General features: G+C 40.9%; 1 pseudogene; it reads left to right on the top strand.

Moving 5' to 3' along the window:
• The window catches only part of LOC141406942 (centriole and centriolar satellite protein OFD1-like), a 60882-nt pseudogene that overhangs the window by 28873 nt on the left and 5613 nt on the right, over positions 1-26396 (top strand).

The following is a 26396-nucleotide window of genomic DNA, read 5'->3' as shown; positions in this document are numbered from 1 at the left end:
TCTGGTCACCAGGAAAGTAACTGGTGAGGCAAGAGATGGTGAGGATGATGAGTGCAGGAGTTTGTGTTGGCAAGTGGGATTGGATCTATTCCTTTAAGAAGTAATACTTTTCGACCAGGGGTGTGTCTTAGACCAGACTGGATTTACAGCAGTGTTTTTGGCCTACATCCAGAATTGCTGCTATCAGATGTTAAAAGTAGGAAGGCTTCCCCCTAATGGCAACTCGTGCTTGGGGCTTGAAATGAGACCTAGTTGTTTAATGCTACGGGCACCCCCTTTAAACTTTTGTATAGCATTTCTGAGGAATGGACTTTCTTCAGCTATAATGTTGGCAGCACCGATCATTGAGATGATTGTATTGTGTTTAGTCTAATAACTTCAGATTCAAGCTAGATGACAGACTAGATTCCGGTTTATTTTAACGCGAGTATCTGAAGGCTTTAAGGAAGATTGTCATCCTCATAAAAAGCGCCATGTCTGTATGTCTTCACCTGGAATGTCAAATTCCTTCTCTCCCTGATAAAACTATATTGTCTTTCAAGACCCAGCTTGGATGTCACCTCAATGATGCATTCCCCGACTCCCGCTAAGCAATGCATTTAGGCCTCATTCCTTCATGCAGTCTTTATTTACCTCAGTTATGAAATTATCGTATCTTATTGTGATTATTTCTCTCTGACTAAATCATGAGGTGTTTAGCAATGAGGCCTATACCTGTGTACAATTTTATATTCTGTCCCCAGTATGCTGCTTTATTTGCAACGGGTAGTTAGTAAATTGTTGCTCTGTGAAAACATAAATGGAAGTGAGAGGTGACAATGTGCTAGCAGCCCTCACTCGTAGTGCCTCCTCGGCTTCATTGTCAACTCTGGTGGCACTTGAGGACCCCTTCAGCCCATCATGGCACAGTGGGAGCCCCTCTCTGGGCTGGCTGAGGGCGGAGCTTCCTCCCTCTGCTTGTAGGGAGGTGTGGAGGGAGAGGTGCTTGCAGGAACCGGGGCTGCACCGTGCTCTTGGGCAAGTGCGAGTTCTAGTAGGTGCTGGCAGGGGCTTGGAGGCCCGCACGTGGAGCGGTCCCCCGGCACCGCCAGCCCAGGGCAGTGAGGGACTTAGCACCCGGGCCAGCAGCTGCGGAGGTTGCACTGGGTCTCCCAGCAGTAGCGGCCCACCAAAGGTGCACTCAAATTCTTGCCAGGCCTTAGCCGCCTCCCCATGGGGCAGGACTGGGGACTTGCAGCCCGCCATATCCGAGCCCCCACTCCACCGTGGGCTCCCCAAGGTTGCAACCCCTTGCCCCATGTCACCGGGTCCCATCAACCGCCCAAGGGCTGAGGAGAGCAGATGCAGCTCGGGACTGGTGGGCAGCTCCACCTGCAGCCCCCCTGCAGGATCCACTGGGTGAGGATAGCTGGGCTCCTGAGTCTGGTGGGGACTTGGGGAACTTTTATGCCTAGCTAAGGGATCATAAACACACCAATCAGCACTCTGTGTCTAGCTCAGGGTTTGTAAATACACCAATCAAGTACTCTGTGTCTAGTTCAAGGTTTGTAAATACACCAGTTGGTACTCTGTATCTAGCTAAGATAGTGGGGACTTGGAGAACTTTTCTGTCTAGCACTGTGTCTAGCTCAAGGATTGTAAATGCACTAATCAGCATTCTGTGTCTAGCTCAGGGTTTGTATATACACCAATCAGTAATCTCTGTCTAGCTCAAGGTTTGTAAATACATCAATTGGTGCTCTGTATCTACCTAAGCTAATGGGGACTTGGAGAACTTTTATTTCTAGCTAGAGGATTGTAAATGCACCAGTCAGCACCTTGTCAAAATGGTCCAATCAGCTCTCTGTAAAGTGGACCAATCAGCCCTCTGTAAAATGGTCTAATCAGCAGGATGTGGGTAGGGCCAGATAAAGGAATAAAAGCAGGCTGCCCAAGCTAGCCAGCAGCAACCCACTTGGGTTCCGCTCCACACTGTGGAAGCTTTATTCTTTCCCTCTTTGCAGTAAATCTTGCTGCTGCTCACTCTTTGGGTCCACGCTGCCTTTGTGAGCTGTAACACTCACTGTGAAGGTCTGCAGCTTCACTCCTGACAGCAAGACCATGAACTCACCAGAAGGAAGAAGCTCCAGACACATCTAAATGTCTGAAGGAACAAACTCCGGACATCCCATCTTTAAAAAGTGTAACGTTCACCGCAAGGGTCCATGGCTTCATTCTTGAAGTCGGTGAGACCAAGAACCAACCAATTCTGGACACATTTTGGCGACCACAAGGGGACTTTCACCTATCATCACGTGGTGAGACTTTCACCTATCTTCAAGCACTGGGACGTTGACTATTGCCGAGCGGTGAGCACCAACAGACCCCTTTTTCTTGCTATTCTGTCCTATTTTACCTTAGAATTCAGAGGCTAAATACCGGGCACCTGTCGGCCAGTTAAAAGTGACTAGTGTGGCTGCTGGACTTAAGACATGGGTGTCAGGCTTTCTGGGAAAGGGCTCTCTAAAACCCCTGACTCTTTGGAGTTGGGAGCGTTGGTTTGCCTAGAACCAGCTTCCACTTTTCCTGTACTTCTGGGCTGACCTGTGGGTCGACTGAGAGGAAAGCCATGCAGCTCTGGGGTCCTGACAACAAGTTGGTTGAGCCTGCGGCCATGAGTGGAACTCTCAAAGGCATGTCACCCAAGCGAGACTCACCTGTCTATTCTATCTACCCTGACCCTTGCCCCCTGGGTCCTAATGCCTTCCAGACAAACTTCCTCTTGCTTCTCTTCTCTGAGGTTACTACTGCTTCTAAAAATCACTCCCTGTCTCTGGTGCTTTTCTAGTTTCTCCTATAAGAATGACCTCTAGTATGAACTCCAGGACTTTGTTACCTTCTTTAGGCACCTGGGCTCACCAATCAGAAAGACATAATTTTTGCCCAAATCCCTATTGTAAGAGGGACTATCTGGAATTTTAGGATCCCTCCTCAGAGTAGCAGGCCTAACAAAACTATTCCTGAAGCTAGGATATGGGGAGCCTCAGAAATTGTATCCTTCCTGTTCATATAAGCAAGGACAAAAGATGTCACTCTTCCAACCCTAAAGATCCCTTCCCTCCCTCAGGGAATTGCCCTCCCCTTCATTTTGGGTCATAACATCTTTATAGGACAGGGGTAAAGTCCCAATACTAATGGGAGAATGCTTAGGACCCTAACAGGTTCAGGTTTTTGAGAATGTGTCGGTAAGAGTCGTTAAATCCGATTTTTCTTGGTCCAGACCTCCATGTGGTCTGGGTGGACAGGCAAGGGTGCAGATTTTTGAGAATGCATCAGTAAGGGCCACTAAAGATCTGACCTTCATTGGTCCTCCATGTGGTCTGGGGAAAAAGCTAGTGTTTCTGCTGCTGCATTGGTGAGGACAACTATTCTGATCAGCAGGGTCCAGGGACCATTGCAGGGGGAGAAATAAAACAAACTAAAACTGCAGATGGTTTTATCTTTCAGATGGGAAACACTCAGGGATCAACATCGCATCCTTGAAATGCATCCTAAGTCATTGGGACCAATTTGACCCACAAACCCTGAAAAAGAGGTGGCTCTTATTTTCTGCACTACTGTTTGGCCCCAATATTCTCTCTCTGATGGGGAAAAATGGCCACCTGAGGGAAGTACAAATTACAATACTATCCTACAGCTTGACTTTTTTTGTAAGAGGGAAGGCAAATGGAGTGAAATACCTTATGTACAAGCTTTCTTTTCATTAAGGGAGAATCTACAACCCTTCAGAGCTTGCAGTTTCCATTCCACAAGAGGACTTCTCAGCTTACCCCCATATCCTAGCCTCCCTATAGCTCCCCTTCCTATTAATGATAATCCTCCTCTAATCTCTCCTGCCCAGAAAGAAATAAACAAAGAAATCTCCAAAGGACCACAAAAACCTTCAGGCTATTGGTTATGTCCCCTTCAAGCTGTGGGGTGGGGGGGAGGAATTTGCCCTAACCCGGGTACATGTCCCCTTCTCCCTCTCTGATTTAAACCAGATCAAGGCAGACCTGGGCAAGTTTTCAGATGATCCTGATAAGTACATAGGGCAAACCTTCAACCTTGCTTGGAGAGATGTCATGCTACTGTTAGATCAAACACTGCCCTTTAATGAAAAGAAGGTGGCTTTGGCTGCAGCCTGAGAGTTTGGAGATACTTGATACCTTAGTCAAGTAAATGATAGAATGACAGCTGAAGAAAGGGACAAATTCCCTACCAGTCAGCAAGCCATCCCCAGTTTGGATCTCCACTGGGATCTTGACCCAGATCATGGGGACTGGAATCATAAACATCTGTTGACCTGTGTTCTAGAAGGACTAAAGAGCATTAGGGAAAATGTCCATGAATTATTCAGTGATGTCCACCATAACTGAGGGATAGGAAGAAAGTTCTTCTGCCTTCCTCGAGTGGCTACATGGGAGGCCTTAAGAAAATATACTCCCCTGTCACTCGAATCACTTGAGGGTTAACTGATTCTAAAAGATAAATTTATTACCCAGTCAGCCCTAGATATCAGGAGAAAGATCCAGAAGCAAGCCCTGGACCCTGAACAAAATTTGGAGACATTATTAAACCGGGCAACCTCAGTGTTCTATAATAGGGACCAAGAGGAACAGACCCAAAAGGAAAAGCGAGATCAGAAAAAGGCCGCAGCCTTAGCCATGGCCCTCAGGCAAACAAACCTTGGTGGTTCAGAGAGGACAGAAAATGGAGCAGGCCTATCACCCAGTAAGCTTTGTGATCAGTGTGGTTTACTAGGACACTTTAAAAAAGATTGTCCAATGAGAAACAAGCTGACCACTCATCCATGTCCACTATGCCAAGGCAGTCACTGGAAGGTGCACTGCCCCAGAGGATGAGGGTTCTGTGGGTCAGTAGCCCCCAACCAGATGATCCAACAACAGGACTGAAGGTGCCTGGGGCAAGCACCAGCTCATGTCATCACCCTCATTGTGCTCTGAATACACTTAACCATTGAGGGCCAGGAAATTGACTTCCTCCTGGATGCTGGCATAGCCTTCTCAGTGTTAATCTCCTGTCCTGACGACTGTCCTCAAGGTCCATTACCATCTGAGGAATCCTAGGACAGCCTGTAACCAGGTATTTCTCCCACCTCCTCAGTTGTAATTGGGAGACTTTACTCTTTTAACATGCCTTTCTTGTTATGCCTGAAAGTTCCACACCCTTATTAGGGAGGGATATATTAACCAAGACTGGAGCCATTATCTACGTGAATATGGGGAACAAGTTACCCATTTGGTGTCCCCTACTTGAGAAGGGAATCAACCCTGAAGTCTGGGCATTGGAAGGACAATGTGGAAGGGCAAAAAATGCCCGCCCAGTCCAAATCAGTTTAAAAGATCCCACCATGTTTCCTTACCAAAGGCAATATCCCTTAAGGCCTGAAGCTCATAAAGGATTACAGGATATTGTTAAACTTTAAAAGCTCGAGGCTTAGTAAGGAAATGCAGCATTCCTTGGAACACCCCAATTTTAGGAGTACAAAAATCTCAGTGGAGACTAGTGCAAGATCTTAGACTCATCAATGAGGCAGTAATTCCTCTGTATCCAGTTGTACCCAACCCCTACACCTTGCTGTCACAAATACCAGAGGAAGCAGAATTGTTCACTGTTCTGGACCTCAAGGATGCCCTCTTCTGTATTCCCCTGCACTCTGACTCCATGTTTCTCTTTGCCTTTGAGGATCCCACAGACCACACGTCCCAACTTATGTGGACCATCTTGCTCCAAGGGTTTAGGGATAGTCCTCACCTGTTTAGTCAGGCACTGACCCAAGATCTAGGTCACTTCTCAAGTCCAGGCACTCTGATCCTTCTGTATGTGGATGATTTACTTTTGGCTACCAGTTAGGAAGCCTCATGCCAGCAGGGTACTCTAGATCTCTTGAACTTTCTAGCTAATCAAGGCTACAAGCTGTCTAGGTTGAAGGCCCAGCTTCGCCTACAGATGGTCAGATATCTAGGCCTAATCTTAGCCAGGAGGACTAGGGACCGCAGCAAGGAGTGAATACAGTCTATACTGGCTTATCCTCACCCTAAGACATTAAAACAATTGTGGGGGGTTCCTTGAAATTACCGGCTTTTCCTGACTATGACTATGGATACAGCGAGATAGCCAGGCCCCTCTATACTCTAATCAAGGAAACCCAGAGGGCAAATATTCATCTAGTGGAATGGGAACCAAAGACAGAAACAGCCTTCAAAACATTAAAGCAGGCCCTAGTACAAGTTCTAGCTTTAAGCCTTCCCACAGGACAAAACTTCTCTCTGTATGTCACAGGGAGAGCATGTATAGCTCTTGGAGTCCTTACTCAGACTCGTAGGACAACCCCACAACCAGTGGCACATCTAAGTAAGGAAATTGATGTAGTAGCAAAAGGTTGGCCTCATCATTTACAGGTAGTTGTGGTGGTGGCTGTCTTAGTGTCAGAGGCTATCAAGATAATACAAGGAAAGTATCTCAGTGTCTGGACTACTCATGATGTAAATGACTTACTAGGTGCCAAAGGAAGTTTATGGCTATCAGACAACCACCTGCTTAGATACCAGGTGCAACTCCTTGAGGGACCAGTGCTTCAAGTGCATACATGTGTGGCCCTCAACCCTGCCAGTTTTCTCCCAGAGGATGGGGAACCAAATGAGCATGACTGCCAACAAATCCAGACTTATGCCACCTGAGATGATCTGTTAGAAGTCCCCTTAGCTAATCCTGACCTTAACCTATATACTGATGGAAGTTCATTTGTGGAGAACGGGATACAAAGGGCAGGTTATGCCATAGTTAGTGATGTAACCACACTTGAAAGTAAGTCTCTTCCCCCAGGGACCTGTGCCCAGTTAGCAGAACTAGTGGCACTTACCTGAGCCTTAGAACTGGGAAAGGGAAAAAGAATAAATGTGTATAGAGATAGCAAGTATGCTTATGTAATCCTACATGTCCATGCTGCAATATGGAAAGAAAGGCAGTTTCTAACTTCTGGGGGAACTCCCATTAAATACCACAAGGAAATCATGGAGTTATTGCACTCAGTGCAAAAACTCAAGGAGGTGGCAGGCTTACACTGCCAAAATCATCAAAATGGGAAGGAGAGGGGAGAATAGCAGCATAAGTGGCTGGCAGAGGCAGGGAAAGACCAGCAGAAAGGAAAGAGAGAGACAAAGAAGAAGTCCAAGAGAAAGAAAAAGAGATAGAAGTAGTAAAGAAAAAACAGTGCCTACCCAGCCAAGGCATATTCTTCTTATGTGGAATGTCAACTTGTATCTGCCTCCCCACTAAGTGGACAGGCACCTGCACCTTAGTCTTTCTAAGTCCCAACATTAATATTGCCCCAGGAAATCAGACTTTATCAGTACCCCTCAAAGATCAAGTCCATCAGCACAGAGCAATACAACTAATACCCCTACTTATAGGGTTAGGAAACCAGAATAGCTGGGTTATCTACCTCATTATCCTACTACCACACACTCTCAAAATATTTCTCAATTTACAAGAAATAACAAAATCTATTTTTACTCTATGATCCCAAATACACTCTTTAGCAGCAGTGACTCTCCAAAACCGCTGAGGCCTAGATTTCCTCACTGCTGAAAAAGGAGGACACTGTACCTTCTAAGGGGAAGAGTGTTGTTTTTACACTAACTAGTCAGGGATAGTACGAGATGCCAACTGGTGTTTTCAGGAAAAGGCTTCTGAAATCAGACAATACCTTTCAAATTCTTACACTAACCCCTGGAGTTGGGCAACATGGCTTCTCCCCTTTCTACCTCCAGTGGCAGCCATCTTGCTATTACTAGCCTTTGGGCCCTGTATCCTTAACCTTCTTGTCAAATTTGTTTCTGCTAGAATTGAGGCCATCAAGCTACAGATGGTCTTACAAATGGAACCCCAAATGAGCTCAACTAACAACTTTTACTGAGGACCCCAGGACCAACCTGCTGGCACTTTCACTGGCCTAGAGAGCTCCCCTCTGGAAAACACTACAACTTCAGGGGACCTTCATGGCCACTAACCAGCAGGAAGTAGCTAGAGCAGTCATCGGACAAATTCCCAACAGCAGTTGGGGTGTCCTGTTTAGAGGGGGTATTGAGAGGTGACAGTGTGCTAGTACCCCTCACTCTCAGGGCCTCCTTGGCCTCAGTGTCCACTCTGGTGGTGCTTGAGGAGCCCTTAAGCCCACCATGGCACCATGGGAGCCCCTCTCTGGGTTGACAGGCAGGAGCTACCTCCCTCTGCTTGCCAGGAGGTGTGGAGGGAGAGGTGCGGTCGGGATCTGGGGTTGCCCCAGAGCTCTGGGGCCAGTGTGAGTTCCGCAGGCAGGGGTGCGGGCTCAGCGAGCTCGGCACATGGAGTGGCCGGCCAGCGCCACTGGCCCAGGGCAGTGAGGGGCTTAGCCCTGGGGCCAGCAGCTGTGGAAGTTTGGCCAGGTCCCCCTACTCAAATTCTCGCCAGGCCTCAGCTGCCTCCCCACAGGGCAGGGCTTGGGACCTGCAGCCCACCATGTCTGAGCCCCCCACTCCACGGTGGGCTCCCCAAGGGGCATTGGCCCCTGCTCCGTGGCTCCGGGTCCCATCAACCGCCAAGGGCTGAGGAGTACAGGCGCAGCTCAGGACTGACCGGCAGTTCCACCTGCAGCCAGGGTAGAGGATCCACTGGGTGAGGCCAGCTGAGCTCCTGAGTCTGGTGGGGACTTGGGGAAATTTTATGTCTAGCTAAGAGATCGGAAACACACCAATCAGCACTCTGTGTCTAGTTCAAGGTTTGTAAATACAACAATTGGTACTCTGTATCTAGCTAAGCTAGTGGAGAACTTTTATGTCTAGCTAGAGGATTGTAAATGCACCAATCAGCACCCTGTCCAAATGGTCCAGTCAGCTCTCTGTAAAATGGACAAATCAGCAGGATGTGGGTAGGGCCAGATAAGGGAATAAAAGGCTGCGGGAGCCCTTCCACACTGTGGAAGCTTTCTTCTTTCTCTCTTTGCATACATCTTGCTGCTGCTCACTCTTTGGGTCCACGCTGCCTTTGTGAGCTGTAACACTCACCATGAAGGTCTGCAGCTTCACTCCTGAAGCCAACCAGACCATGAACCCACTGGGAAGAATGAGCAACTCCAGACGGCTGCCTTTAAGAGCTGTAACACTCACCGCAAAGGTCTGCACCTTCACTCCTGACAGTGAGACCATGAACCCACCAGAAGGAAGAAGCTCCAGACACACCTGAACATCTGAAGGAGCAAACTCCGGACACACCATCTTTAAGAACTGTAACACTCATGGCCAGGGTCCGTGGCTTCATTCTTGAAGTCAGTGAGACCAAGAACCCACCAATTCTTGGCACAAAAGGGTGATCCATTCATTTAGGAGTTCATATGATCTTGCTAACTCTAAGTCAGGATGAGGCATAAACTGAAACATTCAAACAGCACCACCAGTAAAATGCGTGGTGATTTCATTCTTTGGAGTATCATTTCTGAATGTACATTTTGTGCAATTTCCTTCCTGAAGAACTTATCAAATTTTAGTTAAGGGAGCCAGATGTGGTGGCTCATGCCTCTAGTCCCAGAAGTTTGAGAGGTAGAGGTGGGCATATCGTTTGAATCCAGAGATTCAAGACAAGTCTGGGGAGCATGGCAAAAGTCCGTCTCTACGAAAAATACAAAAAATGTAGCCAGACTTGCTGATGTGTGCCTGTAGTCCCAGCTACTTGAGAGACTGAGGCAGGAGGGTTCCTTGAGCTCAAAAGGCAGAGGTTGCAGTGAGCAGAGATTTCACCATGCACTCCAGCCTGGGGAACTGAGCTGGACCCTGTCTAAATTTTTGTTTGTTTGTTTGCTTGCTTGTTTGTTTAGATAAAGGACTGAGAGATGTTCTATTTCTAAGTAGCATATATTACATGAGGGAAGTTAGGAAGGTATGATAATGCAGTTTAACAGTAATTAGAGGAGTCAATTTTTATGCAGCTAGAATATCTAGTTGAATGAGGTTGAAACTTTGCTTTCCAACAAAGTTAAAGATTCCATCTCAAGGCTGGGATTTTCGTTTACTTTCATTATTTATTTATTATTTATTGAGATGGATTCTCACTTTGTAACCCAGGCTGGAGTGTAGTGGCAAGATATCAGCTCACCAGAACCTCAACCTCCCGTGTTCAAGTGATTCTCCTGCCTCAGTCTTCAGAGTAGCAAGGATTACAGGTGCCCACCACCATACCCGGCTAATTTTTGTATTTTATTAGAGATGTGGTTTCACCATGTTGGCCAGGATAGTCTCAAACTCGACCTCAGGTGAGCTTCCTTGCTAAGAGCAAGAGAAGGAGAGCTGACTCAGAGAGATGACGCTTTTAATTGTAAGTAATGCACCCTTATTTTGGATATTCAGAATAATGAGATTTAAAAGAATTACAAAATATATGTCAAAATATTCTATCGTTTATTGACAAATAGAGTTCTTGTTTATGAAGGTTATATCACCTAGTATTAGAAGGTACAATTGAAGAGGAACTAACACTAGGGTTTTGCTTTTGAACTATTGAACATTAAGATGAAAGGCAGAATGAGATACTATAACCAAGCTTCAGTGAGACCAGACAGAAAATTAGGACAGGCTATTGATACTTGAACAGATCATATGTTTGCAGTTAACTTCAGTCCTTCATGTCTGATAATTTTGTGTGTTTATGTAAAGTAACTGAATTCTATATTTCCAGGCCTGTAGCTCTTACCAATTCTGTGCTCAGAAAACAAAGCATGGTGGTCTGACTCTACTTGCATTGGATGAAATTACTCCTTGTGTGTTATTCATTTTTTCTAAGTGCTCACAAATGTTCCATCTTTCAGATCTTACCTAGGATTGACAGCAAGCTCACCTGTATATAGTTTGTGCAAGAAGCTTTCTTTTCCACTGGAAATATGCTGTTAATTGACACCCATAGATGGTCTAGGAATCTTAGTTCATTAAAGAATTTGTCTCCATCTTCTCTAAAGTTGTTTTCTCACTTGTATAGGTTTGACTGGTTTGATTTCAACTCTCTGCCTGCCTTACTCTCTTTTTGGCAATAATAAAAATGTAAATTGATCAACAGAATGGGGAAAAAAAAGAAACAACATTTGGGCAGAGAGAGTTCATCACCTCTTTACCTCTATTTTCTCTGCTCCTATTCCCTCTCTATCAGCATATAAACTAGTTTTCACCTCTCCATGGCTTTCTAGATTACCAGCAGAGGGAGCTAATACCTAGAGTCTTTAACTGCTCTTAGACTACTCAGTGTTTTGTAGCACTTCTCAGGTTGACTGGATCTCAGCACCTGTGAACTCGCCTCCCTGGCTTGGGAATTGGTGCTATGGTTGATCTGAAGTCTCACTATGAAGATCATTCTATTCTTAAGTATTTGAAAGCCCATATTTGGGCTTCCATATTTGGAACATCCATCTATCTTTTGCCATCTCTTTTGGTAATTTTTCAATATTTAATCAATAGTTTTTGCTTTTTAGGGTTTTTCATTTTTGTTTGTTTTTGTTTTGTTTTGTTTTGTTTTAAGAGACAGGGTCTTGCTTTGTTGTCCAGGGTGACATCCAACTCTTGGGTTAAAGTGATTCTCCTGCCTCAGCCTTTTGACAAACTGCAATTATAGTTGTGAACAACCACACTTTGCTACATCCGGTATAGTACTAGATGTCAAAAACAACTATTCTACCTTAAATATGTATGGACTAATTAATTAAATCCCACAGTAAGAAACAGCATTATAAAAAACTCAAGTACATAAATACACTTTTGTTGCTTTGTAACTAATAGGATCATTCTTTCATTCCACAATTGATTGTAGCCATTTATCACCTGCAACCATTGTTTAAGTGTTAATTATCTTCTATGGGAAACCACTTACCTCTTGAGACTCTCACACACCCCTTAGCCAGACACCACAGCCCCCTGGTTCTGCTAGTTTCAATACACTGTAACTAGATCAGTTCATAAAATACACTGAGGACTTCTGGCTGTTTCCTTCTGCTTCCCAGTAGTAATAGTCAGGTAGCAGTTTTAGTCTACTAAATTAAAAACACTTGATGTTTTTTCCTAAATTTGTTACATTAGCTATTGAGTTTATTTACTTTTTATACTTTTGCTAATTTCAGGACCCAAATTCTCCAGGAAGAAAAACATAAAAGTGTGAATGAGGCACTTAGGATGGGGGAGCAGAATATAAACTTTCTTGAGAAGACCTATGACCAAAGAGCTTAAGAGTGAACTTCTGAAGTGATTGTTTGGCACTTTTGAAGGAGTGATATGTTTAAATTAAGTTTGTGGAAACATAACAAAAACTGAGGAAGTAGTCTATGATTAACATCCTATGCAAATTTTAGTGTTTGAACAAAAAATACATATTGTCATCAATAGCCAATACTTTCCTACATTTGAGTTAGGGTATTTTAAAAAGATAAGGTGTAGAGAAGTACATGCTCTGCTTTTCTTTCTCTGGGCTTCTTTAATGTTTGTTGAGGTCTGTGATTTGCTTTAATTTTCAGAGTACCTTGTGATTTACTCAGCTTGCACAGTTGATAAGCTGTAAAATTTGAATTATAGTCACTTTTAGTGACCTTTTCCCATACTGCCACAAAGATGGGGATATCTATCAATATATAAATTATATTTAGTGGTCATAGTATTTGTCAGTGACCATATGCCTTGCATTCCTTCATGATTCTGCAAAGCTAGAATCAAAAGAAGGGAACTAAAATTAAGTATGTGAGGCAAAATGTGATACAGGGAAAGGAGAATAAGGACAACTATGGTTACTTTGGCTTTTCTATACTCTAAGTTTTGTGTATCAGTGGATAATAGCTCAGTGCTAGGACATCATGCCCCTATGGTAAGTTTTCAGTGGATGAAAAGCATCTGCCACATAAAGAGTGCCTAGTGAATATTTGTTGTAAATGTGCCATGAGACACAATTCAGGTCCTCTTGGCATTTATTTGGCCTCTTTTTTATTGTCTTACTCATAAGTTGTCGTTGATACTTCATTACATAGTACATATAAGGGTTTCTTAAATTCTATTTTTTAAAAATACAGCAGCTTTTTTATCGATTTTGAAATGATGCATTTTACACACTTCTTTTATGTCAATTCCTATACTAGAACAGCTACATGGAAGTTGCTGTAGTTACTAAATTTTTAGGAATAAATAAATTAAAATATGTGTGTTAATTTTATATTGTGTATTAGCTAATATATAATTATGGAACTAGTGAACTCTTTGTTACCATTGTGACAGCTTCTGCTGTCTGCATGGTGTCTGTCTGGCTTTGTGAATCTTCATATGACTCTGGCAAGTGTTGGACTTTGGAGGCTGTTCACCACAGGAGTGTTTCCTTTTTCTTTTGGAACCAAAAGGGCAGCTTTTAACAGCTGAGACAGAGAAGTGAATCTGTGAAAATGTGCCTTTGGGCATTTCTAATCCAAAAGTAGTTCTCTTGCCACTTGTCTCTCAAGACCGTTCCTACTCCCTGGGCACAAAGTTCTTATGTTGGTTGGGAGTGGGCAGATAGTACAGGTGAATTGGAAGTGATTGTCTAATTATCCTTTGGGATAGAGTCTATTGTGTTCTCTGTAAGTCTAATTTTCTTCTTTGCTCTTTGTGTCAGTTGAGAGCAACTGAAAAGTGATGATTTCAGTAACCTTACAACAATACGATTCCTCATTTTGTATAGTTGAAGCTTATAGGGTAGAGGCAGGGTTTTAGTGAACGCTTTATGTTTGGAAGTCACATCATTGGCTTTAGTACTGAGGGACTTTGAAGTTTACATAATGTCATGTTCAGTGCCCTCAGGTATGCCTGTGCCATAGATAAGCTCCTGCATTGATATCAGTCTTTCCAGAAAGGTAACTGAGGAACTCATATTTAGTCGTTCTGATTCTCAGGTGTCAACTTGAACTAAAGGACGACTACCTCATTAGGAGTAATTGAATGATTGAAGATGAAAGGAAGAATAAAGGTGATGTTTGGGTGAGAAAAGGAGCTGTATTTTTCAGTTCCAATATAGGTTATTAACTTCCCAATTGGGTCCTGTCCTATATTCTAAAAAAGTACAGCTTACACTTCATTGTTCTCACAACATTATAGTTGTTTGTAATTTTAATTATGTAAAATTAACAAAAGATTGTCTTCCCTCTCTTTTGAGAAACCTTAATGTTTAATGTTTTGTGTATTCACAAAGGCCAGTGATTTATCATAGATATTTTATTCTACTTTATTTCAATATATTTTGATAAATCTGTAATCGTCAAGAAGTTGGAAGCAACTTATTGCCCTCTGATATACATTACTTGTAACCATGAGATACCTTATTTTTCAGTATGAAAAATTTTACCTTTTCTATAGTCTGTGGACCTAGTTTCTAATTTCTTTTGCTTCCTCCTCTGTTATTTCTTTCTTTCCATTTTTTGTTTTGGAGATGTCTTACTCTTGTCACTCAGGCTGGAGTGTAATGGCATGATCTTGGCTCACTGCACCCTCCGCCTTCTGGTTCAAGTGTTTCTCCTGCCTCAGTCTCCAAAGTAGCTGGGATTACAGGTGCATGCCACCACGCCCAACTAATGTTTGTATTTTCAGTGGAGATGGATTTTCACCATGTTGGCCAGGCTGGTCCCGAAATCCTGACCTCAGGAAACCCTCCCGCCTCGGTCTCCAAAACGCTGGGATTACAAGCATGAGCCATAGCACCCAGCCTCTTTTGATTCCAGTATAGTTTTACTCTTTATAATATTTCTTTTACTTGATATATAACCTCCTGAACTTTTGTATACATTGGCCTGAGATTATTGAAATAGAGTAATTCTTTGATCTTCAGATACTTTACATTTCAATGTATTTCTAGGAAATTTCCTGTAATGGAAGTAAAGCTATCGCTTTCTTCCTGGATCCCAACTGCTGCTGACAGATGCACAGATCCTATTGGCTCTTGGGGCCATTATCAATAGGTAGAAGGCATAGAGAGCACCTCTGTGCATGGTAGAGGAGAGAAACAGGTTTTCAGGTGAATTTGAGGATTTAAAAGAGTTCTTTTACTTGGAGTAGGTCTCCAAGAGTAATAATGTTTCATTAAAATGCACTAAATTACTTTGTTCTGAAATCTGAGAGTCAGGATTGCTCTGAGCTTTCAGATTAGATAGATTTGAGCTCTGAGATTAAATAGAATTAATAGCTCTGAGATTAAATAGAATTAATATCATATTTATTGGGTGAGTACAAAGAAAAGGAACAACACATTAAAACCCTTTTACCAGTTTTTGTTAAATGAAATAGAAAAGATTGATAATGAGTAGGATTTTTTTTTAACCTTCATAGGTCTAGCTCAGGTGGCTCCTGAGGTTAAGGTATTTCAGAAAGAACTGCAGAAGGCAGAAAATGCTATTGTAGCTGAGTATGAAAAGTTTGAAAACCACAGGTAAGCTCTGCAAAAGCAACTGCAAGATGAAGTGAGTATTGCTCTTTGCCAGTTCCAGTATGATACCAGTACATTTTGTCAATAGGTAAGCTTGGCACAAGTCACACCAGTGTAAATTAGATTTACTTTAACATCAAACGTTGCTCCCCCAAATATGCTAAAGGTATTCTTTCCCATCTGAGAAAATTCCCCAGGGATAATATGACTTTTTATTTGTAATAGTAAAAAAATAGAAAAGAAAGCAAACACACCTAAACATAAAATTTTCAGAATGCCTGATTGTACCCACTGTTATCTCTTGATTCTCACCCTGAGGAATGTTGCAAACATTCCCTGTGTCTGCTGTCTGCCTGTTCTAGAATTCTTTGATATGACTGAAAAAGATGTGAAAATTTTGCTTGTGTGTTCTGTTTGTGTGTGTGTGTGTGTGTGTGTGTGTGTGTGTGTGTGTTTAAACAGGGACACTGTTGTTACTGGCATGAAGCTTCTCGACAAAATGAGTACAAGCATGATTAGAGAACTATTTTCTTTTTAAGCAAGTTGTGATCATCTGTTTTGCATTGATTTCTTTTCCTGTTAGTCTCTTCAGATTGAGCATTCTGCCCGGCTGAAGGCCCAGACACTATCATACAAAGCTTCTGTAAAGAGCTTAACTGTTCAGGTTGCTGATTTAAAACTGCAACTGAAACCAACTCAGACAAGTTAGGGACATTTTTAATCCATAAATATTTTGTGTGTATAAAACTTCTGATGCTTGTGAAAATATAATAATCATAATTTATTGAATATTAAGTAAATATTGTGTTAGGAGAAAAGCCAGAGAAACATATCCCAACTTAGAAGTAAAATATTCTGTATATTTTGGTAATACCATTTGGATCATCAGCAAAAGTGACTTGCTTCATAGGTGCCTCATGGCTTGGGGGAGCCTCAGGATCCAAATGGGAAAGGCGTGGTGGTGACATAGAAGTCTCCACGTTCAACTTAGGATTTTCTTTTCTGTTTGTTACCCCAATGTTAACATCAATTCAGTAGTTTTACAGATGCCGTGATAGACAGACATATGCATGCACAGGAGGAGCAGAGTGGTTTAGCAAAGAGAACGTTGCCCTCAGAATCAGAGAACTGTTCTTTTGGACCCCAGTTTTGAAGTTAGTTGTTTGATCTTGGGCATGTTACTCTAACTTCCTTGGGCCTCAGTTTCCTCATTTGTAATGAGGATAATAATACCTAAAGAGTCATGATGTAAAAGATGAAATGAAGTGGGTTTCAGTCCAGTGCCCGAGACATAAAAAACACTCAAGAAATGGTTATTGGTATCATTTTATGATTATGTCTTCACTGTGAATGCATCTCTGCCCTTTCCTACTTCTTAAGAAGGATACTGAGGCTTACAAGCCTTATTCTTTAGTTGCTTTAAAGCTCAAAGAAAGTGTGTATGTGTTACAAATTCAACTAATTTCTCATACTCGTTCTGAGTCTTTCTGGTTCCCATTTGCACTCTTTCCTCATCAGCCCTTTCCTCTCTTCTACCACTACTTCGCTTATTTTTATCTCTTTACTTGTTTTTACTTTTTTCTGTTCCTCCTTTCCTTTCAGTTCTGTTTGTGAAACTTCTCACAGCTGAAATCATAGTCTCATGTTAATAAAAATAGTTGAATGAGTGTAGAACCCTTTCACGTGCATGCATTGCTGAGGGCATGCTTCTTTTGGGTAGCATCATAGAGAGGCATTGTAGGAGAGTGGGGCACACACACTGGCTTTGCATTAGGAAAGCCCAGTAGCTCTTGGATGTGCTAACTGTGTGACCCAGCCTCAGTAAGCTTTAGTTATCCATCTGTAAAATGGAAGCAGTGAGAGTTCCTTGGACACAGTGTTGTTGTGGATGAAGGCCCTTACTTCCTTGTCTTAAATCCAAGCTGTATGCTGTGGATTTCAAAGCATATGAAATCCACAGCATGTGAGTTCTAAACAGCCAGCTGTAGTGAAATGCATTAATTATTTTCTAGTCAACTGTATGAATATTCATGTTGGGATAAACAAAGATAATAAAAGGGTTTACATCACTTCAGGCAGGTCAGACTTTTCAACTAAATTAGTTCAAGTCTGGTTAGGTTTGCCACCAAATAAGTTATGAATAAATTTTTGGCTCTCACACCATTTTGGATTTGAAAATTGGATTCTGAAATTATACCATGTTACAAAAGACATATGAAGCTGTAGCTGCTACAATAAGCTCTCAAGAGTTGTTAGTTGTTATTATTACCATGGCTTCAGAAACAGTTTTATGTGTAAGTTTTTCCTTATTATTACTCTCCTCCTCTTTTCAAAAAAAAATATACACAAGTATATTAATTTTCTTCTCTGGCTTGTTCACTCACTTTTCAAATTAGTTTTCTGTACTCTGCAGCCCTATAGAATGAAGTATACTGCAGTTCAAAGCAGTCTCCAATCGATCATTCTGTCAGTGGATTAACAAGTGGCAACATGGTGCCTTGCAATGGTCACATGCATCAAGATTTCTTGAAAAATTATTTTAAACAGGAAAAAGTTCTAGCAGGTGTGGTTGCATCAACGATCTCAAATCATCCAAATGGATGGTTGGAGGGTAGTTCTTCTGATTCTGACCTTGATGTTTTAGCCACAGTAAGGGAAGGCTCAAAGAGCTTGAGCAAGTGGCTGAAAGCTTGGAAAAGGCTTTCAGAAGTTGCCATCGGAGAGTCATTAAAAACTCTGCCAAAAGTCCTCTACCAGCAAAGAGCCCACCATCTCTGCATTTGCAGGAAGCTTTCAAAAACCTTACTTCCAGTTCCCCAGAAAGACATGTTTTTGCAGAGAACAGAGTTTTCTCTGAGCAGCCTCAACTGAAAACACTTAAAGAAGAAAGAAATGGCATCTCGGAAGCACTGGCAGGCAGTGCAGCCTCAAGGTTATGCAGAGGTACTTCCTCCAGATACCTCTCCTCCACTTTGCTTCCAAAAGCGAAAAGAAGCCTTGAAAGTGAAATGTATCTGGAAGGTAAGCACCTGCCCATGATACAGAGTTGTGAGGGTCAGTGGCACAGACCGGCAAAGTCTAATGTTTTCTTGGTACACAGAGGTGTTTAGGGGCTGATAGTTGCCTTTCCTTTGCTGCCTGTTGATTTCATGCATTTTTTTATTGCCACTGCAGTTTAATTTAGGTGCTTAGATGTGTGGATCTTCTGCATCATAATTGGCTATTTGCAAGAATAACAATTTATTTTCACACTAATAGAGTTATTTAGTAGTTGGTATCTTTATGCAATTGGTAATATTGTTGCCTGGTTTCCTTCTGCACCTTAGGTCTGGGCAGATCACAGGTTGCTTCCGTCAGTCTTTGTCCTGACAGAATGCCCTAGCCACCACCCACTGAGTTGAGGCAAAGCCTCTCTATCCCTCTTTTCTCCAGCCCAGAACAGAAGGTGGAGTAAGTACAACTTTCTGATTGATTGGCTACAGCGGAATCAGGTTATTTGCTCTGCCAGCCTTTACTTGCTTTACTCGGATTTTTTATTGTTGTTGTTGCGGGGGAAAATTGTTGCAGACCATGTGGCTGTATAGTGTTTGAAATCGGACTTAAAAATGATGTTTCATCTTTGAGAATCATCTAAATTTTCTGGAGGGAAAAAGATAGCTTTTAGCAAATAAATAGATAGTGCTTATTTGTTAAACTGGAAATATAGACCATGCAATATGGTATTAATAAGCATCTTCATAGTTCTGTGAATAGACTCAATTTATTAAGATAAAACACAAATGTACAAAATCTGTGAAAGCAAATGAATGGAGGTTATTTCTGAAGTTGGAACCATTTCACACATCATTAAAATTCTGTTTAAAAAATATTTTGGCATTGAAATATAAACAGATAAGGTCCTTTCTTTATTTTATTTTATTTTATTTTATTTTAGGTGATTGGGGCAGAGTCTTACTCTGTCACCCAGGCTGGAGTGTAGTGGCATGATCTTGGCTCATGTCCACCTCGACCTCCCAAGTTCAAGCATTTCTCCTGCCTCAGCCTCCCAAGTAGCTGGGACTTCAGGCTTGTGCCCTACCATGCTAATTTTTATATATTTATTAGAAATGCTATTTCCACTATGTTGACCAGGCTGGTCTCAAAATCCTCAGTTAATCCGCCCACTTCTGCCTCCCAAAGTGCTGAGATTACAGGCATGAGCCACTTTGCCCTGCCTGGATTAGGTTCTCACTTGAGTATCATTGAAATAAATTCAAATGTGGCATTGGGCTCTGGAGTCTGATGTTGAAACTGTAAGGAGTGGATGTTTTTAGGAACTAGGCCAGTGGGTCCACCAGCCTATGGTGTGAGTCATGAGCAGACTCCTACCCATACCAGGACCCCACAGCAGAGAGAACTGACTCCAAAGTTCTGGGATCGAGCCTCAACATCTGCATGTTAATATAGTTCTCTGCCACAAGTGCCAGTCATGGCCCTGGAGTGTTTTTAAGTTTTTCTTTTGAGACTGAATCTGGCCCTTTCAGCCAGGATGGAGTGGAGTGGTGCAATCTCAGCTCCCTGCAGCCTCTGCCTCCTGGGTTCCTGTGATTCTCCTGCCGCAGCCTTCTGAGTAGCTGGAACTACAGCCACACACCAACATGCTTGGCTAATTTTTGTATTTTTAGTACAGACAGGGTGTCACCATGTTAGCCAGGATGATTTTGACCTCCTGACCTCATGATCCATCCACCTTGACCTTCCAAAATGCTAGGATTACAGGCGTGAGCCACTGCGCCCAGCCAGTTGTTTCTTTTTAGTTTTTTTGTTTGTTTGTTTGTTTGTTTTGGTACTTGTGACATTCCAAAATGAAGGATAAGACACACACATATGCTGAGTTAGGTTATTGTGTTCACTCAAGATTGTGCTATTGCAACCTCAACTGGTTCATGCTAGTAGTGTCCAGGATTTTTCTTCACAAATGTTTCATGTTTATTGAGAAACGAAACTCTCAAGTATAGCATTCAGAGAAAAACGTTATTCTCCTTTAACAACTCGAGTACCTACTTCACAGCATGAGATAGTACAAGGTGTAACTGGGTAAGCAGTTATTAATTTCTGAAAACAATGCCTCACGGTGATGGTGAGGTAGAGCTATTCTTTATAAAACAAAGAGAAAAAAAAATGTGGAGCCTGTTCTTGAGTAACAAAAGGCTTTTTGCCACTCGTGCTCTTGGGTTTTCCATTATTAAAACTTCACATTCATGAGTTTTATCCTTCCAATCTAGTCTTTACTAGGGAGAAGCTAAACTTCAAGACAAAAGTGAATTTTCAAATATGCACAAGCTAGCTTTTAAGGATAATGAGAAATTTGAATCATCTTTTGAAAATAAGTTCCAATATAAATACCAGTTTGTATAAGTTGAAAATCTAGAAAGCTTAGTTTTGTTGAAACATATCCATTGGTATAAAAAGAAAGGCAGTTACAAATTGGGACATTTTTATTCTGTGGTGCAACTGCAAAGCAAGTACAGCTATATCACCCCATTTTTTTATCTTGAAGATTTTCATGGGTGTGTCTGTTTACTTGTTTTTAACTGTTTGATTGAACTAATAAATGCATTTGTTAAACTCAGGATAAATAATAAACATAAAAATGCCTGTGGGGTTTTTTGAGACAGGGTCTCACTCATTTGCCCAGGTTCATCTCAAACTTCTGGGCTCAAGTGATCTACCTGCCTCAGACTCTGAAAGCAGTGTGATTAGTGAAATAAGGCACCACAGCTGGCCTAACATACAAATATTTGTTGCATTTCCATACTGTAACAACAAGTGTTCACAAAAAAAGAAAAAGTTTTTATTTATAACAGTATAAAAGAAGTTTAATAAAAATAAATTTAACTGATAATATAAAAAGATACAAAAATTTATACCCTAAATACAATAAGATATTGATGACACAAATTAAAGTAGCCCCAGATCAATAGAAATATCTTTCATTTGAATAATTAATATTATCAAAATTCCATATTATCCAAAGTGGTCTACAGATTCAAAATGTTAGTGGCATTTTTCACAGTAACAGAAAACACAATTGTAAAATTTAAGTGTAACCTTAAATAACTTGAAATAACCTGAGCAATCTTGTAAAAGAACAAAGCTGAGAGCATCATTCATCCTTATTTCAAACTTTATTTAAAGATTATAGTATTGAAAAGCATGTAGTGTGTGCATAAAAACAGATACAAAAACAATGGAACACAGTAGAGACCCCAGAAGCAATCCATGCATACAAGGTCAATGAATCTTTGACAAGGGCATCAAGAATATACAGTGCAGAAAGTAGAGTCTTGTCAATACATAGTGCCAGAAAAACTGGATATCCACAGGCAAAAGAATATAATTAGATTATTCTCTTTTATCATACCCCCAAATTAGCTCAAAATAAAAGACTTAAATCTAAGTCACAAAGCCTTAAAACTCCTGAAGAAAACGTATTTGAAAATCTTGTTGATATTAGTCTTGGCAACAGCTTTTTAGATATGACACCAAAAGCACAGCATCAAAAGAAAATATAAACAAGTGGGACTGCATAAAAATAAACAGCTCCTGCTCAGGAAAGGAAAAAAAAAATTATTTAAACCCTACCAGATAGAAAAATATTTGCAAATCATGTATTATAAGTTAATGTCCAAACTGTATAATAAACTTTTGCAATTCAAAGCAAAACAATAATGATGATAACCCATTAAAAAATAGGCAAAGGATTATCCTGTTCCACACACACAAAAGACATGCATACAAGGGAAATCCTGTATGCTGTCAGTGAGGTATAAATTGATAAAATTATCATAAAAACCAGTGAAAAAACGAAAATAGATGTATCAGATAATCCAGTAATACCACTTCTAGGCATACTACTACCAAAAGAAATAATATTTGTACCTTGAAGAAGTATCTTCAGTCACCATGTTCATTGCAGTATTGTTTACAATAGACAAAAAATGGGTTTTTTTATGCAAACACAGACACACACACATACACAGAAGAATACTATTCAGCCATAAGAGAGAAGGAAATTTAGTCGTTTACAACATGGATAGACCTGGAGGACATTATGCTGAATGAAATAAGCCAAACACAGAAAGACAAAGAATCCACATGTTCTCAATTATAGGGGGAATCTAAAAATGTAAACTCATAGAAGCAGGGAATGGAAGGGTGGTTGTTAGTGCCCAAGGGTGGGAATATGAGGAGATGTTTTCAAAAAGTACAAATATAGTCATAAACTGAGCAAGTCTAAGAAAGCTAATGTACATTACCATTAGATCATGAAATAGCATTGTTTATAGTTAGTGATACTATAAAGTATGCTTAAAATTTACCACAACAGTAGACCTTAAGTGTTCCTATTACAAAAGAGGGTTATCTATGTGAGGTAAGAGATGTGTTCATCAACTTGACTATGTTTTATATCACAATGTATATGCATATCAAATTTTTGTATTGTACATATTAAATATATATATATAATTTTTATTTATCCAAAAAATCCATGTGACACAAACACAATCATATAGTTAGTCTTCACTTGATGTTCAAAATAGGTCCTTGAAAACTGCCTTTTTAAATGAAACGATGTTGCTATATGCCATTGGATATCTTTTGTTTTTATCAATTAAACTGTGGTAAAGTTTGTTTCCTTAAGCAATATGTTGCTTCACTTGCAAGTTAAAGCTTCCAAGAACCTATCAATTGACTATACAAGTTGATGTGTTCATCAACTTGACTATATTTTATTTCACAATGTAGACGCCTATCAAATTATTGTTACAGCTTCCTAGAACCTGTCAACTGACTATACACATAAACAATATATGTAGGTGTGTGTATATGTATCACCTTACACATTTTTATATTCAGCTATATCTCGATGACACAATCCCAGCAGGCTTCTTACTAAATAAAAAAAAAAGATTATATCATAATAGTTGTTAAACAATAAAATAATAATGGCTTAATATATGCTGAGCAATGTTCTAAGCTCATTAATGATATAAGGCATTTTAAAAATCTAAAATGTGAGTGGATACTTTCAACCAGTTGTGTGCAACCAGGCTTTTGAATGATATAACTGTTTTGCTTATCTGTGGTGACAAATCTGTGCACGAACCTTTTTTTTTTTAAGCTTATCAGTTATCATGAGTGTTAGTGTATTTTATATGTGGCCCTTATCTGCCGGGGAAGCCAAAAGGTTGGACACCCGTTCTTCAAACTTTAATTTGAAAATATGCACATATAGGCCGGGCGCGGTGGCTCACGCCTGTAATCCCAGCACTTTGGGAGGCCGAGGCAGGCGGATCACAAGGTCAGGAGATCGAGACCACGGTGAAACCCCGTCTCTACTAAAAATACAAAAAAAAAAAAATTAGCCGGGCGCGGTTGTGGGCGCCTGTAGTCCCAGCTACTCGGGAGGCTGAGGCAGGAGAATGGCGTGAACCCGGGAGGCGGAGCTTGCAGTGAGCCGAGATCGCTCCACTGCACTCCAGCCTGGGCGACAGAGCGAGACTCCGTCTCAAAAAACAAAAAAAAAAAGAAAAAAAGAAAATATGCACATATAAAGTTTAAATTACAAATCTCAGTTTATACTAAAACAGTAACATGAAGTAAAATAACATTACTTTTTTTCATATTTAGAAAAATGCTTGTTTTTCTGATGAAATTGCTGAGTAAGAATGTTTGTGGAATCCCATTTACAACCTCTAAAGGATTCAAAATTATTAAGGAGAACGATGCAATGTCTGTCCCTGGAGCTCCTGGGATTTCTGAACCCAAATCCCAAAATATCCACCACCTATCTTCCACATTTTAGATATCATGCAAAAAGAATATCTGAAAAAGCTACTTTAACATAGAGCTCCTGAAAAATACAAACATTCCTGTGTCTCCAAAAGCAATGGAAAGCAGTCAGATTGTACAGCAATCTGTACATTCTGTACAGATTGTGACAAAGTGACAAAGTGGTCATTGGCTCTCACTGTAAACTTGAAGGGAGATCTACTAAAGAAAATAATTCTTAGAGCCTTTAAAAGCATGAGACAGAAGATGTCCCTTTCTCTGAATCTGAAAAAAAAAAAAAAATGCAACCTTTTCATTGGAGCAAATCTTCCTAAACTACATGTTAAGTCTGGCTTACTTGTTTACCTTTGGTCCGCTTGCCTGCGTCATCTCCTTCTTTCACTGTCACCTGCTTGAGGGTTTTGGATACTGTCTCATGAATCTTCACATTGTAGGGCTCTTTTCTTTGCTCCAGACAGTGACCAGGTCTGGTTAGAGATAGCACACCCAGGGAGACAAGGCTTCTGTAGTTCTCCAACATCACATCTCTACATAAATTCTGCTGGGAAGGGTCCAGGCATTTCCACTTTTCTGGAGAGAATACTATGGTCACATCCCTGAATGTTAAGTGTTCCTCTCACTAAAGTATCTGGAAGCCCTCATGCTTGACCCTGACCTCACCACCGTAGAATCATGCGAGAAATTTAATTTAAAACACAAGGATGTTTCTCCCCAGAACAATAGACAGAATCATTTCTTGGCTTCAGGGGTGTCCTGGAGTCTTAGATATATAAATTGTTCAATGCCAGCAGGTCACAGACCTGTGACAGAATCACCTAGGCCTCCCGGAGTGGCGGGCACAGGGCAGTGAAACCTTAACTCTCTAGAGTTGTCTGTTTACTTTTTAAAAATTTGGATATGACCAACAATTTCAAAGTTAGAGCTAAGCTCATAAAGGAATTTTTAACTTATGAAATTTAAAGTAAGTAATTTTAAAAAATTTGTTTCTTCCTTTATATGGAATACAAGGACGTTATTTTTCTGTAAATTTACTGATTCTGTTCATTGCCTCAAATTTAGAAAACCTCATTTTTATTAAAAGAGTGGAGATAAAAGAATATTAAGAGTCCAGAAACTAGTGTCCTGGCTATGGCACTGGCTTAGATTGTCTCACTTTGCAGCCTCTTTGTAAATGTAAAAATAAGCATGTAGAGCCTTTCATCTCTAAGGTTCTTTCTAGCTTGAGAAATCTTTACATTTGTATATAACCTATTGGTTATTTTTGTAAACATCGTCTTCAAATCTGGAAGTGTAATATTTTGAACAGTTAATTGAGAGGGCTTAATACATTTTGTGAATATTTGTTAAAGTCCTGATGTTAAATCTTTGATATTTCAATACAATTCAAATGATTATCAACAAGCCAGTTGAATTCTTCACTCTAACTGGGTTGTTGATGTTCCTGTTGGGAAATCCAGTTTTGTAAACAAAGTTAATTCTTTCAAATACAATAACACTCTGACAGCAAATACATTGGAACATCATTATCTTGGGAACTTCACAGAATCCTGTTAGAAAAGGGCACACCCAGTTACTTTGGCTGCAGTTCTAGTCAGTTGCCCCCACATGGCCCTCCTCTGTCTTGCTGTTATTGTTAAGGAAGGAGTCATAGAAAAATCGTCTGTGCCTCATGCAGATGCAGGGAATGTGCCAAGGCAGCTTGAAATGAACGAGCTCTTGCCTGCTGGAGACGTGCCTCATGTGGACACTGCTTCAGCTGCTATGCCCATCTCATATCATCACTCAAGTAAGTTCTTTATTTTAACTAATAGTCAGCAGGGTTGTCTACTGAATACCAGTCTGTGTACTCTGTGAATTATTTCATGTATTGCTGAAGGTCTTTTTGTAGGTGTAAATTAGTCAAAGTCTTGGCTTACAGTATTGTAGTGTTATCATGTTGTTAATGACATTTCTGAAGTAATTCCCGTGTGATCATGTAAAGACAGTGCTGAGAAAAGGACACATTGCAAGGAAATACTTATCATTTTTAGTAGGGATGGAGTTTCACCATGTTAGCCAGGATAGTCTCAATCTCCTGA

Source organism: Macaca fascicularis, chromosome Y (assembly GCF_037993035.2).
Source record: "Macaca fascicularis isolate 582-1 chromosome Y, T2T-MFA8v1.1".
Lineage (NCBI taxonomy): Eukaryota > Metazoa > Chordata > Mammalia > Primates > Cercopithecidae > Macaca > Macaca fascicularis.
Note: the sequence above shows the minus strand (reverse complement) of the source record. Positions and strands in the feature narration are given on the sequence as shown.